General features: G+C 31.7%; 2 long non-coding RNA genes across 2 annotated transcripts; both read left to right on the top strand.

Moving 5' to 3' along the window:
* Positions 1 to 1,017: 1,017 nt before the first annotated feature.
* Positions 1,018 to 11,914, top strand: LOC148627360 (uncharacterized). The gene is made up of 4 exons (XR_015919308.1): positions 1,018 to 1,122; positions 3,336 to 3,368; positions 3,798 to 4,005; positions 11,726 to 11,914. It is a non-coding gene; the product is annotated as an uncharacterized LOC148627360 (long non-coding RNA).
* Positions 11,915 to 13,022: 1,108 nt separating this feature from the next.
* On the top strand, positions 13,023 to 15,691 carry LOC148627359 (uncharacterized). The gene is made up of 4 exons (XR_015919307.1): positions 13,023 to 13,194; positions 13,487 to 13,705; positions 14,262 to 14,456; positions 15,427 to 15,691. It is a non-coding gene; the product is annotated as an uncharacterized LOC148627359 (long non-coding RNA).
* Positions 15,692 to 16,864: the final 1,173 nt, after the last annotated feature.

The following is a 16,864-nucleotide window of genomic DNA, read 5'->3' as shown; positions in this document are numbered from 1 at the left end:
ACGTTTGTCTTAAAGTTTGGTTATTAGTTTTCCTTTACCATCGACTTCTAAGTGTAGGTTAAGGTATGAGGCTAACCTTACAGTGTCTGTAGTATCCTTTATCTCAAGTTGTTTGGGGTAAATGCGATATATCAAATCCCCGAAATTAGGATTATTTAAAGATAATGCATCATCTATATAGCGGAAACTGAGATTGAAGGATCTAGCCAAACGATATTCTTTCTTCCAGATCAAATCAGCTATAAAGTCAGCCTCATAAGAGTGAAGGAATAGGTCAGTAAGTAAAGGAGCACAATTTGTTCCCATTGGAATGCCGACCGTTTGTTGAAAAACAACGATGTATAATGTTTATAAGTCGGGATATTAACTGAGTATGGGGAATAGAAGTATACAGTGTTAAAAATTCATAGGTTTTAATGCTATCATATTCAGGTAATAGTCTTGAACTGATTGTCTCCAAAAGATCTTTCGAATTTTTCAGGATCCACATTGAATTAATACCACTACGGGAGTAACAAGTGTTGTGGTATGACTGCAGACCCTCTTCACTAAGTATAATACATACACAGTCATTGTTGTATTGATAATTATTTTTATTATTAGTTATGATACAAATGAAGTCACACTGTATGCACTGAATACAGAACAAAAAATAACAAAAAATAATCAATAAAATATAATGAAAAGATCAACGTTAGATGCTGATACAAGAAATGATATAATTCTATAGTCCATTTAAGTTTTGTAAATCCTCAAAAACAACTTGTCCAAATAATTAAATTTGTGAACTGGATTTGCTTTTTATATAGTTTGAAAGGACAAATTTTCATCTTTTCTTTTATTAACATACAAAACTCACTTAGGTTAAATTTTATGTAATTTTAATTTTGTTTATTTCCATTTTTTGTGTTTTCAGTTATCTTTTTACTTTAAATGTTGAGTCACTCTATCTTTACTAAAATGAACAATGTTGTTTTACATAATTCATTGATAATTCAATCGTATGTTAGGTATGACGTTAATAAGTAATTTCTGTTTTATTTACAGTGCTATATAAAAAAAGTATATGCCGGATCTGTCCTTTGTGACAACTAATAAATGACATGATAATTGGATGTACAGGTACTACATTAATGGCTATTTTATTTTTGATTAACGTTTTTTTACGTTTCAAAACAATAAGAAAATCTTCGAGTTCCGGGTCTATTTCCAATATTTAATTTGATATACATAACATTACAACAAAATCTAAATTGAAATATCAATGTTTAAATTTACAAAAAATGGAAACATTGCATTCGAATATCATAGCCATAGAAATAGAAACTTAATTATATTTTCACAAGGTTGCTCAAATGAAAAAAAAATAGCATCGTAACAAAGTCCGGTTTAGATGAGTTTAACTTAAATTAAAGGATGCAAACAGTAAAATGTTTAGTTTGAATAAATAAATATGATTTAAAAATATCAATGGAATTAAGATGGAAATAAAAATGTTTGCAAAAGACCCGTTTCCGTTTACTCCTTTTTTTCTTTTGTTCTCAAATTCAGTCAAACATTTTTAAACTTAACAAAGTGTGTCGATGGTGCCACATAATTTTAGTTATTCTTTACCGTATTTCACTCACTTGCAATATGAGAGTTTCGTTGGCGAACATTACCGTTCCGGGCCCCTAATTCCACTCCTTTTTTATGGGTTTTTATATTGCAAATCATGAGATTTGATTATTTCATGTGCAGTATTGCTTATCTCGAGTTTTTTTTTAATGTAACTGTATTTTATTTTGTTAGCATCATTGTATTTATTAAACGCCTCTGTTTCGTGTTTTCACGTTTAGGCCATGCATTTTGATTTTTTTCATCTCCGAGTTGTCCTCCTTTTCTTCAGGATTCTATACGCTTATGTCAGTATTACTTTTGTATTAGACAAGTGTATTATTAATGTTTTGGATTTAAGCAAATGACAATCTTAAAGCCATTCTAGAAGTAGGAGGTATTGCTCGCAATAAATCCACCGTTTATCTTTGAAATGCCACTACCTAGTCAGGAATGTTTTTTTTTCTAGTTTATTCTTGACTTTGCAAGTTAATATATTATTAGAACAAATATCCCAGCGTCCCTCATTGGTTCTTGTATGGAACAATTTTCAAAGTTGAATTAAATCTATTTCAATACTGTCCGAGATATAAGCCAGAGGGCTTTACATGAAAATGTATTGTCTTTTCTGTAAATTAGATGTCCAAAGTAATCTTACATAAAAATATCAAAACATGTGACCGCTTTTCAAATAAATGACCTTTGTAATAATTGCTACATTGATTCTTCGATGGGCAGTTATGTAATATTTCACAAATGAAAGGTGTATATTACTCTTTGATGATACCTTAAGACAACATGGTGTTTTACGAGGTTAAAATAAGTCAATAGCGCAGTCGTGAATGTTTTAAGTTTACCACATTTTCATTGTAACTGTAGACAATGAGTAAGAGTGTAAAGAAAATGATCATACCACACAACGACACAGTAACCATCAGGGACAAAGTTGATTATTTGATTTCAAATGATTAATCTTGATTATATTACCATTGTATTTATCAAGTTGTTTCACCATTCTCATTAACTATATAATCTTTTGGAAAGTCGATCATAAAGGCATCAAATACTAATCCTTGATGTTGTGTCACATTATAAATTTCAAACAAAATCCACTGTATGTATTTAGTAAGCTTTTGAAATCATTTTGTTCCTTTTGATTGCATTTTTAGCTCAACATATTGTATTCTTTAATTGCATCGATAATACAAACAACAATAATAAAGCTGGAAAGAGTAATCAAGGGAACCAAGGTTATAGCGGTAATCAAAAGAATGTAATCCAGGGACAAAGACCAGACATGGAAAACAGACATACACAAAGAACATAAAGTAATTAAAATCATACATACAAAGTAACAAAAGCAAATGAGCAACTGACATTTAAAACGGATTGAAACTGAAACCAAAATCTTAATTTTAGTTTTAGTGCTTTCTGCGGTTACTTCTATAATTTCATGTTAATTAGTGTCAGAGTTAACAGATCTCTCAAATATAAATATATAATTTTGTATTTGGTATCTATTGCAGTTTAAAAAAAAAATTAACATAAGTAAAATAGCCTTTTATCATTTTATCATCGTGGTACCAGCTGTTCCGATGGCGTAATATTTATTTTGTCAGATTTATTATGGACTTAACTTGATTATAGATCGGATAAGTGTTCGGTAATTTTGTTGTTACCCTTATCTAAGCATGGCACTGCATTGAATATATTTTTTTAATTTGTTTACTCATTTCCAGAAAATAGTACATACAAGGAACATTCTCATACAGGTAAGTAGTATAAACTACCATGAATTATTAAATATTTTCTTAATTCATTTGGACTGTCATAATGATAGAGTAATCAAGGGAACCAAGATTCTGGCGGAAATCAAAAGAATGTAACCCAGGGACAAAGACCAGACATCGAAAACAGATAAATACAACAATAAACATAAAATAACCAAAAGAAAACGTACAAAGTAAAAAATATAAATGAGCAACATTTTTTTCTAGTAGTTTTGCGATAATATATAGGACATTGTGATTTCTGTATTTTATTTCTCTTTCCATGTTCTACATATGTCTTCTTATAAAAATCGGACTACACAGTTATAAAGCGAGGCATGTTAAAAATATTACGTTCAATTCTTAATTCGGTCAAAATTTCGTTTTATATAATAGATAATTAATCAAAAACTCCATATTGTATATATATAGGCAAACGTGTGTATAGTCAGAGGTCCATGATAATGAAGATATCTTGAAAGATGAAACAGTAATGCGGGATATTAATAGATAATGGAGTGCATACTTACATAATTACAATTCTTAATTGCTAATTAAAGCCATTTGAACAAAATCCGCATGAAGACGTCTGCTATAAACACGCGGAACAGATAGCAGTTCGAACTTGAGCTGTAAACAGGTAACAGAAAACTTGATTTTACTTTTCTTGAATTGGTTTATCTTACATTAATCTGAGATGAATACTAAAACCATAGAAAGGAATTAGCTTGCCAAACAGTAGAAATCCATACAAGTATCGATGGCTACAATAAAATAAATCCAATCCAGCTGTACAAAAGAATAATTGATTCAAAAGAAATTCATCCTCATGATTAGTAACACATTTTAATCCAAATATTTTTCTTCAAAGCATTTTTTTGTTTGAAGTATTTCGTTTTTTTAGATTTTGACATAAACGAAAAGAAAATAAATTCACATTCTTTTGTATATCAATAATTCCAAAAGTTTGAATAGTGAAGAACAATATCAAAACAAGTAACATGTAATGCAGATTATAAAAAAGAAACTGAATACAAACAGAACATGTTGAATGAAGAAAAAAAGGAATAGAGAACAGAAAAACAACAACTACAAGAGAAACCAATCAAACGAATAAAAACTGAATAAGAAACTTACACAAAAACGTGTTTCATGAAAAAAACATTTTTTAATAATAATAATGGTAACAAAAATCAAGCTGTAGTTGTATCTGAAAACCGCTGTTTTATTTCATATCACCAAAGATATAAAGTTAATTTGTCACTCACCGATTAACTTAATTGTGAACGAAAGTCAGAAGTTTTGTTTGCATTTGGCAAACACTTCGGCCAATTATTATTAAAAATTATTTTTGATTGCAAAATAAAATAAAAACATATCTAAAACCTGAAAAACCTAAAAAAAAAAAAAAACAAAAAAAAACAAAAAAAACAAAAAAAAAACAAAAACGCAGCGTTTTATCTATGTGATTAAATGATTAAAGCGACAAATTTTTTTCAAGTAACGGCTCACAATCTTTAGTCACTATGATATAATTCCATTTTAAATATAATATATCAAAAATATTTGCTGAAAATTTATGGTACATATATAATACTCACAAGTCTTTTCAGTACAATTTTATTGTATCCTTAAAACAAATATTAGGGACGGGACTTCAGCAACGCCCTGTATAAATATTACGTTTTGAAACTTGAACATGACTCAAAATCGTTCTGTGGGTGATGTATTTCGAATGCATGTACAAAGCAAATATTAGGAAATCTCGCGTATTTCCATAGGTCGAGACACCAGCGGTGCATTTTCAACAAATTTATATGCTATTTGGTCACAAACAGCTCCGGTCTCATAGGCGAAGCCTGTCTTAAAAGTAGTAATACCTGTTACGAAGTCAAAACAGAAAGAATAGAGACCTGACATTTTAAAACTGGTAATACATGCAGTGATATAACGAAATAACTTATTTATTTAAATAAACGCTTATTTTTGTCCACCTGTTCAATTACTTTGATAGATTATTTTAGTAAATATTAAAATTATACCAAATATAGAACCAAGAATAATACAATGACATATAGAAAAACAATTAATTTGAACATGAAGCATGGAATAGATGGTCACAATATAAATTAAAGTTAAAATAAAATAAATGAATTATAGGCAGCCACTTATGATCAGGTGATAAGGTCTCAGTATCGTATTACTTTTCCCATAGACTTCTAAAGTGAAGTGAATATTTTTTTTAAATAAGTAAATTGATTCAATAAAACTTTCACTTATGTAGTATTTCTAAGGACATGGGAATAAATTATTTTCCGCAAAGAAAATAGGGTGAGTCCACGAAGATCGGACAGAAAAGTAGTCTTGAACTATAAATAGCCATTTTCTCTACTTTAACTTTCGTTTTACACTCATCAAACCAACCTTTTCAACCTAGGGCGCTTACCCTACCGGTGCACCTGGTCCATGCTCCCAGTTTTTAGTGCAGTCCGAGTTGCTCATTTACTTTTGTTACTTTGTATGTATGATTTTAGTTACTTTATGTTCTTTGTGTATGTCTGTTTCCATGTCTGGTCTTTGTCCCTGGATTACATTCTTTTGATTACCGCTATAACCTTGGTTCCCTTGATTACTCTTTCAGTGGAACGTTTGTATGGTATTATTTTTATTTTAAAAAAAGTTTGCCATCTTATAGTGTGATAGTGTGATATCTTTTGACAAATCATTAGTTTGTAGAGAGGCAAAAAGAAGATGCACTATATTTCATATCATCCATGTTTTGACGTACACCCGCTCAGGGATATGCAATGCGATACTGGTACCATAAGTGGTCCGACCGAAGCAGATTGATCTACTTACAATTTATGATGGTAACGTCTTTGTAATTCAATCATACATAGCATATATAGTTATGTAGGAAATTACTTTGTTTTTACCTTGTAGTAAACAAGTCTCAAGAATGTGTTTAAAACACTTATGACATTACATCTGGTTCTCTCGAGCATGAGATTGGGAATCAATTGTTGTAAAATAAAATTATGAAAATCGAACAATATTTCTATTCTATATTTTATGACCCTATATAATTGTTTGTCTACAACTTGTAAGCCAGAAACAGGAATTGTAATGAAAATTACCTCAGGTAGGATAATTTTAAAATATATGGAATAACTAGAAGTTGAAAATATTCATTTCACGATTCTGTCAAGGCATGCCTGTAGGTCTGAGAAAGTAATTACAGCTTATTAAATGGCATCATAATCTATTTATCACATGTATATGGCTTTATATAGGAAATGCTTAATTAATGATAAATAACAATTTAATTATACAACAAATGTTGATATTTAAGAAGTAAGAAAATAAAATAAAAACAAAAACAAAAGGTCTGCTCTACTAAGTATTAATTGAATTTCAGTATCTTATAATAAAAGTTTTGTCACTTTCAAAATCAGAACTAAAACTAAAAAATGCTGCAAGTGCAATAACCGCTTTTGTTTTATCACCTGACTCATTTATGGCTAACCCATTTTCAAATGGAAAAATGATGCGTGTTGACTAATTCTAAATTTTCGTCATCAGCCTGAACTTAAGGTGATCAAACAATTAAACTGACTTTAATTACCCAAGAAAACATATTTGATATTTAGTTGACGTGTTCTTCTCCGAGATGTATTAAATCATTTCTAATGTCTATGTGAATTATACTCTTACACATTTAAGGGTAAATTCAAATAAATAATATTGAAAAAAAAATTAAAAAATTCAAGCATAACGAAACATGCAAACATTCATCTGTGTCGCGGAAACATTTTTTATATAAGCGACTGATATTAAAAATGCACTAGAACTATGAATTTATGGAAGCTTAATTACCATTAATATAAAAAATATCTGAATTGGACGCGGACTGAATTTTATGGTTATTTGTAGGTTTTAATGACAACAAGGACTTTCATGTTTAGTAAATAGTTTATTCTTTTTTACTCTTGCCTATTGTACAAAGATATGAACATCGCAATAATCTCGACATTCTGGGCCTCGAAAAGTGAACTTCAGGCATAAAAATAAACGCATGGTAACTCTTACTTAAAATTAAAAATATAAATATCAAACTCATTTTGTGGATACGGCAATGTAGGTATACGTCTTCCATAAATTAAATAAGAATTAAAACGGACAAGTAGGAAGGCGATCGTTTATATTTTTTTCAATTTTGGTTGTAATTGATTGTATCATCGCTATGGTAACTTGAGAACGTCCGAGAATATTTTTTAAACATGTTTTAATAGGACCTATGAGCCGATGCCAAAATCTGCCTTTTTAGCGTGCACATTTCGCAATGAACTTCCGTTTCACTTGAAGTTGAGACATGCAGTGCTTTTTTTTCACAGTAACTGATTCACACAATGGGCGAATTTCCTCTGAACCTGCTACAAATGTTGTTGCTTTGTCTGACACGAGATACCGTGGTAAAGATTTCCGGCTACTAATCTTTGAAATGCTTGAATGAATGAGTTTTCGCTCAAATTTGGTACTACTTCCAAATCAATAGCTCTTCTTGGCGCACATGTAAAAAGGCATATATAAACGTTTTGTAACAAACCATCATCGTTTCGAATGATAAGCGCACCTGTGTAGTCCACTATTGTTACGGTAAATGGTGGTACGTCGGGTAATCTTTTCTTCGGTAACGGTAGGCTAATAGGTTAATAAATAATTTCCAATGACTTTCTTACATTCCACGCACGTCTTAAACAATTTTCTTATTTGTTGTCGAAGTTTCGGTATCTAAAACGATTGTTTTATGTAGTTGACTGTAGCTTTCAGGAAGGAATGTAACAAAGTTTCGTGTGCGTCCATCACAGTTAGTTTTGAAAACGGTCCGTTCGCTGAGTTTACTTACTTGACAGAGAACTGCCTATCGAACGCATTTGAGTTACCAAGAATCCGACATTCAGGTCTATTTATTGATGAATCAGGTCTTTTTAGATGTAAAGGACGAATCCACGATGTACCCATCCCTGAATCAGCGAGATGTCCATATCTGATACGCTGATCTTTGTTAGGCTTGTTGCGATGTCTATTTCTTCCATTGTTGACATTTCTTTTTTCCGATTTGCCTCGAAATTTCGACCATTGAAAAAAAATTGACGAACATATGCGATGATTCGGACAAGTTTCTTGTATGAATCTTATCGATGTATGTTGAAAACGTTTCCCAAAATTGATTTTTGCTCAACTGGATGAAATTGGTTTTCTGTATAGGTCTGTGGAATTTATTCCGTTAACATTATTGTGATGTTTTTACTACTTATTTTTTTACTCTGACCAATTTGTTCGATCAGCTAACCAATTCTGTCCATTATACCACAATTTGCCTTCCTTGACAATTATTGCAGTAAATCGTGCGTCCATTACAATTAGTTTTGAAAACGGCCTGTTCGCTAAGTTTACTTACTTGACAGAGAACTGCCTATCGAACTCATTTGAGCTGTAATTATAGTAAAGTGAGAGTTCTCATCGGTGCTACTCTAGTTTTAGCCATGTAAAATAATGTTTCGGTTCCGTTGTCAACGTATGGCCCATACGCTTTTGGGCTTGCTTCTGTAAAGATATGTAATACAACGTTTTCATTTGTTGAAGTTTGAATAACATTGCGGTAAGATTGTAGCAGTAAGATCTTTAATGCCGGATACTAGATTTGTTCATATTGACAGCAAATTTGAAGGAACTTGCTCGTCCAAAATGGAATCATATTTTCCAAAGTTCCAGTATTAATATCTTTGTTCGGATTGTCACTGGACTAAGTAATCCTAGTGGATCTTAGATGTGTGAACTGTTTTCCAAGATCGCCCTTTTTGTTACGTTTTCTGTAATCGATCACGGGAATTTCAGTTTTGGGTACAAAATGATGTCTCTTTTGCTGTTCCATAACATTCCTTAATTTTGGTGGTGTGATCAATATTTTGAACGTTCTCTCTCTTAGCAAGAAGTCGTATTTCATTGTTATTTGACGACCGCAATTTGAGGTTGAACCCGGCTTCTGTCATAGTGCGTCTCTATTCTGCAAAAGTATTTTTTGGCTTCATCTTTCGTCTTTTGTTTTCAGACTGGATAAAATGTTGCAAAGATATATATATATATATTGATTACTAATCTCTGCCGTGTTACACTTATTTTGTTCTAAATGCTTGAGTAATGTGGCGTTAAGTATGAAAGGTGAGCAGATGGCTCAAAACAAACGAAAAGTTGGCAGTTGGCCCGGAATCTCAGCCTTGGAGGCATATCCAACAGACAATCAGTTAGACTAGGAAAATTATTTGCTAGTCGAAAACTGCAGTCATAGACAATTTTAATTGGCGTCGTGCTACAATCCTTGTGTATTGGGTGGTAGGGAATGTAGCACGATGCGAGTCATAGTTTCATGTTTGTCAACTTTCTCTATGAATCCCCTCTTTTAGTCAGCAATAATTTTGTCATATGTTCCTAGTACTTGGTGAGTTTTAATAAGTCTCTTTATCACGCCTTCCATTCTCTTCTTTGTTACTTCGGTAGGCTAATTTCTTCATAAAATGTGATCTGTTACAATATTCAAGTAGGAATCTGCTCCTTTAAGTACTGCGATTTCAAATATATCTTCCTGAGAGATAGGATGCGCCAATTTAACCCATGCAAGCCGTTGCAGCTTCCACTGTGCCACTGTGACTATGTAAAGGAGTTGCAATACTTGACACTATTAGCATTTTGATTGGTAAACTTGTTCGTAATCTGTTTTCAAATATAACGTCGTTTTCTCTAGAGGTCTTATTTTTACTATTGTCTCCTCCGAAAGCTGACAAGTGTATATTTTTGTGGTCTCTTCTTGTAAATTCAATTTCTTAGCAAGTTCTGCGTTATGGATGATCGTTGCGCTCCTTCATAAAAAAATGTTAGTTTCAAGAAATACTTGTTTTGAACCTACTGGTGCAATAACAGTCGTCAACAAAACGTCTGATTATGAATTGTCTGATTGTGAATGTAGAACTACCATTTCGTCACCTTGATTGTCATTGACGAGATTTACTGAAGTATAGCTCAATTCTATTTTTTTGGTGGGTTGAAACTTTGCCGTACACTGCACAGACTGGTGTGATTTCTCTTATCACAAATTCTGCATTTATGCTAGAAGTCGTACTCACTAAAAAGGTTGGTACCTAAACAGTTAAAGCAGAGTTTGTTCCGTTTAACAATATTCATGCGCTCTATTGTACATTTTACATCTCGACGGAGCTTGCACTTCATTACAGAAAACACATTCTCGCTTTTCGATACTTTGATACGTATTTCGTTGTATTACATTGTATTTCTTGGTGATTTGGCTAATACATGGAAAACGCTGTGGACGATAAACCTTAAAATGTGTCAACGTCTTGATCTGCATCTATGATGTGTATCTCTTCACGTATGCTTTAACGTAAGTCACGTAGTATCCACTTTCTTTGGATTTCGGCCGGCCATTTGCGAATGATTATGGGTAATTTGCCGTGGGTGTCGTATGACTCGCTTTACGCCTAAGACCTCATAGAATTTGCAAGTAATGCTTTCACGTGTGCCTCTATGAATTTATCAGTCTGACCAATTCTGTCGATTAATATACTAAGAGCTACTGATCGACTCTTATAACTTGAGATAATTGATAAAAGTTTTTGTGTACTGCGGACTCAAAGCTATCCCAAAATAATTGCCAATCATAGACTGATGCCTGAGAATGTTGGAAGGGAGAGTTTCGGTGGCTCTGATTACTTGCTGTAGGCATGACACAGGGTTGTAAATCGACAGCATAACCGGTATTATGGTTTAAATCATATATATATGTTGGACATACGTTTGTTCTGGTATGATCGGTGGACATGCTGCATTAGTCTGATGGTTTAGGCTTACGACAATTATCAAATGACAATTCGAGACTGGTGTCGTTTGGTGTTTGTATGTATTGGACAAACTTACGTGCATGTCGTATCTTGAGATCCAAATCCAACGAATATTCTTCAGCATCTATCATTTCGGTTTCAACATTTTCTTGCTCCAAGATGTTTTTCACTCAATTGATCAATCAATTGTTGTTTTGACACATTTGTTTTGAAAGATTGAAATCATACTATTTTCGTCGAAATGTACGTTGTCGCGGTTTTCTCTTCATTTTCGAAAATGTTTTGTGATAACGCTTTTGTTTCTTGAACATTATGATTTTAGTTTATCTATCTCTGTTTTCGATCCTAGTCACGGCACATCAATATACGGTTATATGTATGTTTTAATTACTACAAGAACTATTCATGATTAGTAAATGATTTATTCTTTTTTTACTTCCACCCAAGCCGACGTCACTGTATCCCGACGTCAACAAAGGCATTTTACAAAGATATGAACATCGGTATTCCGAAATAATTTCGACAGAATAGCAGCAGGATTATTAGATACTACAGTTTCTAAGAGGACAGGCTTTGGTAATGGAAAAAATTCAGTAGCAGTCTTACAAAACATCACACAAAAGGTGATTCAACCATGTTAACAACACACCAAATTCAGTTTTATTACTTGTTTGGAAAGAGTTACTAATCACATGGCCAGTCTTAGTTTTTCATTTGGTTGTTGCGTTTTTGAGATAAAAGAATATAGATTGTAAATGGAATTGGCATTTTGCAAGAGTTATCGTTCCATTTGAATGTATGATTTTCTCAAAAGTGCAAATCTGAATACGGAAATGATTATTATTATGTAAATATATAGTATATGTAGATTGAAAAACCATCGTTTGTTCTGTGGGCTTTCTACACCATGAATCATTTTACCATTGGCAGTGTCTGAATTTTATATGGACTGGTACCTTATATAAAAATTAGAAATGAGAAATATGATGTAAATGTTCCATTCAATATTCAATACCCAGTAATATAACGATTTCAACTCATCCTGTACCGAACAGTGAAGTTTTTATAGATCCATTTCATAGGTTATCCATACAAGTAATCATTTTCCACATATTCACGTCTTGAACACAGATTCATATAATATCAAGAGCGTTCTTCTGAAATTGATATATAACAAGAATGGATATGTTTGGTTTGAATATTCATTGTTTTTTATGGATATCTTTTATATCAAAACATTAAATTTAAAAAAAAAACGGAATGCGTCCGATGATGTATATCGTCAAATTTAGATACTAAATTGTTTATAAAAATTATTCTATAATTACGAACCTTTCTATACAAAGACCACTACTAGCATTTTACGCGTGATAACTTGAAAAACGTTCAAATATTATTTTTTAAGTTAATGTTTCAGATAACAAAAATGTAAGTATTTTTTCTCTCTGTTTTGGGGAAGCGGGTATTATAGTAAAGAGGCATTATAGCATTACAACTTGCGAACTTAAAGGTTTGTTCAAAGAATCACATATGACTTTCATGCTTGTAGATATATATTTAAACAAATAGACGAACTATCAGGAAATAAACCGGAATATCAATAATTTTTTCCTGGTTTTCCTTGTTTGAAAGTTAATTTTCTTATAGGTTACATTACAAAGTAATACAAATGATTTTATGTGTTAACTTGACAATTCATCGACAATTTACAGTAGATATTGTTTTCATTGGTTTAATTAGCATTAGCTATTTCTACACAGTAGAATCAGGAAAAGATGTTTTGTTTATGGTTACCCCTACATTTGCTGGACAATTTTAAGTAACCATAAGCTTAAGAGACATTTGGGCTTGTTTTCCTGCTGGATTTATGATGTTGTAATTGGACGCACCATGTTAATGTTTTGACCACATGTTGTGTAAGTATGAAGATTATATATGAAACGTCATTCTTTTTTATTTTTATATTTTTCTCCAAGGTACAGGACCAATCAATACTTGTTGTTGTTCGTGCAAAAAGCAACAGGACATTCAACCCCCTAAAATTATGATAGCAATCTAATTTTTTTTTCATTTTCACCACTTATAGACCAGCAAGTTCCTTTTTTTTTATTATAAATGCATTTTTGAATAAAACCTCATTTATTTTACACCAATAACACTGTATTATATCCATGCTTTAATTCATGTCTAATTTCTAATATATTTTAGATAGGACACACATTTGTTTTCTTGCAAAACTGACATGGGACATAAACATGTCTTAGAAGAGAGATACAGGACAAAAGTTGTTTATAAATGAGAGCATAATATACACCGGTCCCGACCAAATAAATATTGACCAATCCCTAACAGAAGAAGTAACATGGCTGTTGTTTATCTGTTGTTGTCAATCTAAGCCTTTACGCACATACAGATTTTAATATGGCGGTAAACAAATATTTTTTCTTTTTATTTATTTATTTATTTATTTATTTATTTATTGCTGAACTTATTTTGAAAATGTTGTGTGTTCTTTGAAAATGATTATCAAATTTTTAAGGAGTTCAGTGTTTATTTCTTAACGTCACATGTCTTGTTGTCTTAATTCAAAAGGCAAATATAATGGACAATGGTACTATTATATTAACAAAAAAAAATTAATCAATTACGTGTATAGCAATGAAGTAATTCCATTTCGTCATTACAATAACTTTCAGCGAAGCCAATGATTAAACTTGAAAAATTAAATTGAAAAACAAGTGGACGTTGAGACTGACAGACTTTATATTTAAGATTGAAACACCTTATCATTTATCTAAATGAATTCATGAAGTGAGATAATTCTGAATCAGGAACATTAAGTTAAAAATGGCTTTATCATATCTTATTTTACTGCGCTGAATTGATACATAGATTCAATTGATTGGCTAGAAATATATTTTTCTCACCACTTTCTTAGCCCTCTTAGTTTTAACTTCCTTATATTTATAATATGTATCCACAGTATCACCTTTCATGAATCTGACTGAAGGAGACAGTGAAAAAGGCGCGGGAATATTGAAATTTAATGTACATCTGTATTTTGACGTTTGAATATGGTGTCTACATCATGAATAGTAGAAAGGAGAAATATAATTTAGATAAATATATTAGTTCAGTGGCTGTTTATATACACAAAAGCTAATGCAAGCTGAACAAGGTAAATATTCCTTACCATCTATACGCTACCACAGGACAAAGTGTCATTTGATATAATCATAGATTAGGTTTGAACCTCCTCCAGTACAATTGTCATAAAAAAAGTTGTCACTTCTTATGTTGTTAATATATATTTTTCAAGCAAGGGTATATAAGGAACATGCTGTCTGTCAGTTCGTACGTCACCAGTTCTAATCCACAACCCGTGCAGATAAATGGTAAATGGAATCAAATCCCTATATTTATGTGCTTAGCTTTTTTGGCTAGTCCAATGCAACAGGGTCTTTGATGTTTTCAGTTTTCAGTTTAAAAAGCTTTTTGCTTTCATACATGTTAATAGATTCAAGACGGTTACACGAAATAATGATAATAGTAAAACATTCTTGGATTTTATCGCTGTAACTTTAGAGTTTATACGTATACAGCCATACCGTTCAGCATAAATAATTATATTTGCTATAAATGTCATTGAAATACGATAAGTTCGTTGGATAATCGCCTTCACAAAATAAGTTTCATGATAAAAACACAATTTTGGCCATTATATAAGCCATGACCTTAATAATCGAGCAACTTTTATTGATGTTTAATTGAATGTTAAAATTAAATAAAAATAACTGAAAACGTATTCACCATTTAGATTGCTTTTACACAGGTGCACTTATAATTGTAATTATCAGAATTGAATGATTCTTTTTTTTCTATTTCACTGGTGTGTTAAAGCGTTGATCGAACACATGTTTTAGATATCATGAAGCGCGCTTCACTAAAAATCAGCTGCGGTCTACGATTTTACATGCCAATGAAACATAAGAATTAAACGTTCAATGTTTAGGAATGATAAGCATCATACAAATCTACAGGCTTAGACGTGCAATTGTTTTACCTCTCCGATTTCCACTCTTTCATATTACTTCTCTCAAAAAGTCTTATTGTTCTTATTGGTTTCTTTAGAATGATTTATTTTTCAGGAAGAAGTCGGTTCTGTCATTATAAGAGCATACCGGGAATCGTTCTGTACAGCAACCAGTGTTATGTCTGGCTTATCAATCCTGTCGAACATAATTGTTCTCTTTATATGGTTACAAAAAGATATACGAACACATACATCGGTTTTGTTGTCTATACTAGCCATATTAAATGCAGTTACATGTATCTCCAGCGTTGTTTACTGTAATTCAAGAAACCTAGCAGATACTAGAACCATTTGTACAGTAAATCAGTGCGCTGGTACTGTCTCCTTCCTTTCGTACATATTTATAGTTTTCTTGACAACTTACATAGCTATTCAAAGATTTGTTATTTGTGCATGCCCTATGAAAAGTCAAAGTTATTGCAGCAAAAAGACTTCCCTGTTTCTTGTACCAAGTTTTGTGTTGATAGCTTTGGCCTATATCATGTTATTTACTGGTAAATTTATCAAAGGGGGCGAGGTAATTGAGCGAAATGGATCTTCACTAACAAGATGTTACTACACTTGGATAATTGGTGACAAAGATGACTACGAAAAGTTAACTTTTATCAACAAAGTTGTAAACGTTTTTGTTTTTCGAATATCATGTATGATTGTTATGATCCTAACAATGACGTATTGCAGTTTTGTACTCTTATCTAGAAAAGTGCTCGTTATTAACAATGACGCAGTGAATGCACAGACCAGGCAGACAAGTATAATGATTATAGTTCTTGTAGTTGTGTATGTGCTGGGGGAAATCCCGGGAACAATATTTTTTGCGATGATAGTTCTAAAAGCAGATGCAAACAATGCAGTCGTGAAATGGTTTTATGGGATGGATGGATTTGAGTTTGTTATTTTATCGGCCCAAGTAACCTTCTTCTTGAATATATGGATTTATATCGCTCTGTGTAAGCAGTTTCGGAAAGCATTTCTGAATGTATTTCGGACGCTTAGATGTCGACAAAAAAAATTTGTTTACTCGAGCTAGAACAAATGCGCATTTATAGATAGAGTGTTGACGTTTCTTTTGTTTTGTTAAAAGCAAGCAAAACATTTCTCTTTTTCTTGAATAAAAAAAAACATTTTTGTCTGAAAAAAATAAGAGAAATGAAGCAATTTGTCAAATTTTGTCGGACGTTATTTTTTGGTTCATTTCTGACTCGTTATGTATATTTCGACTGCTTCACAATGTATAATGTATAATGTTGTATAGATTTGCATTTGATATCTCGTGTAATAAGCAATTTTTATATGTAACAATTAAAGGTATAATGTTTATGCAATATTCACTTGCTTATGATAAAAAAAAACATATGGATAATAATGTTAAGATTATAAAATTTATTTAAAAATCAGTGTTTACCTAACTGGTATTCGTCTTAACAAATAGAATATACATGATGACCACGAACTCATGCCAATTGTTTTATTTTACAACACCAAATTCCACA

The sequence above is a fragment of the Perna viridis genome, chromosome 1 (genome assembly GCF_037379345.1).
Source record: "Perna viridis isolate PV_CMFRI_1.1 ecotype Kerala chromosome 1, ASM3737934v1, whole genome shotgun sequence".
Classification (NCBI taxonomy): Eukaryota; Metazoa; Mollusca; class Bivalvia; order Mytilida; family Mytilidae; genus Perna; species Perna viridis.
Note: the sequence above shows the minus strand (reverse complement) of the source record. Positions and strands in the feature narration are given on the sequence as shown.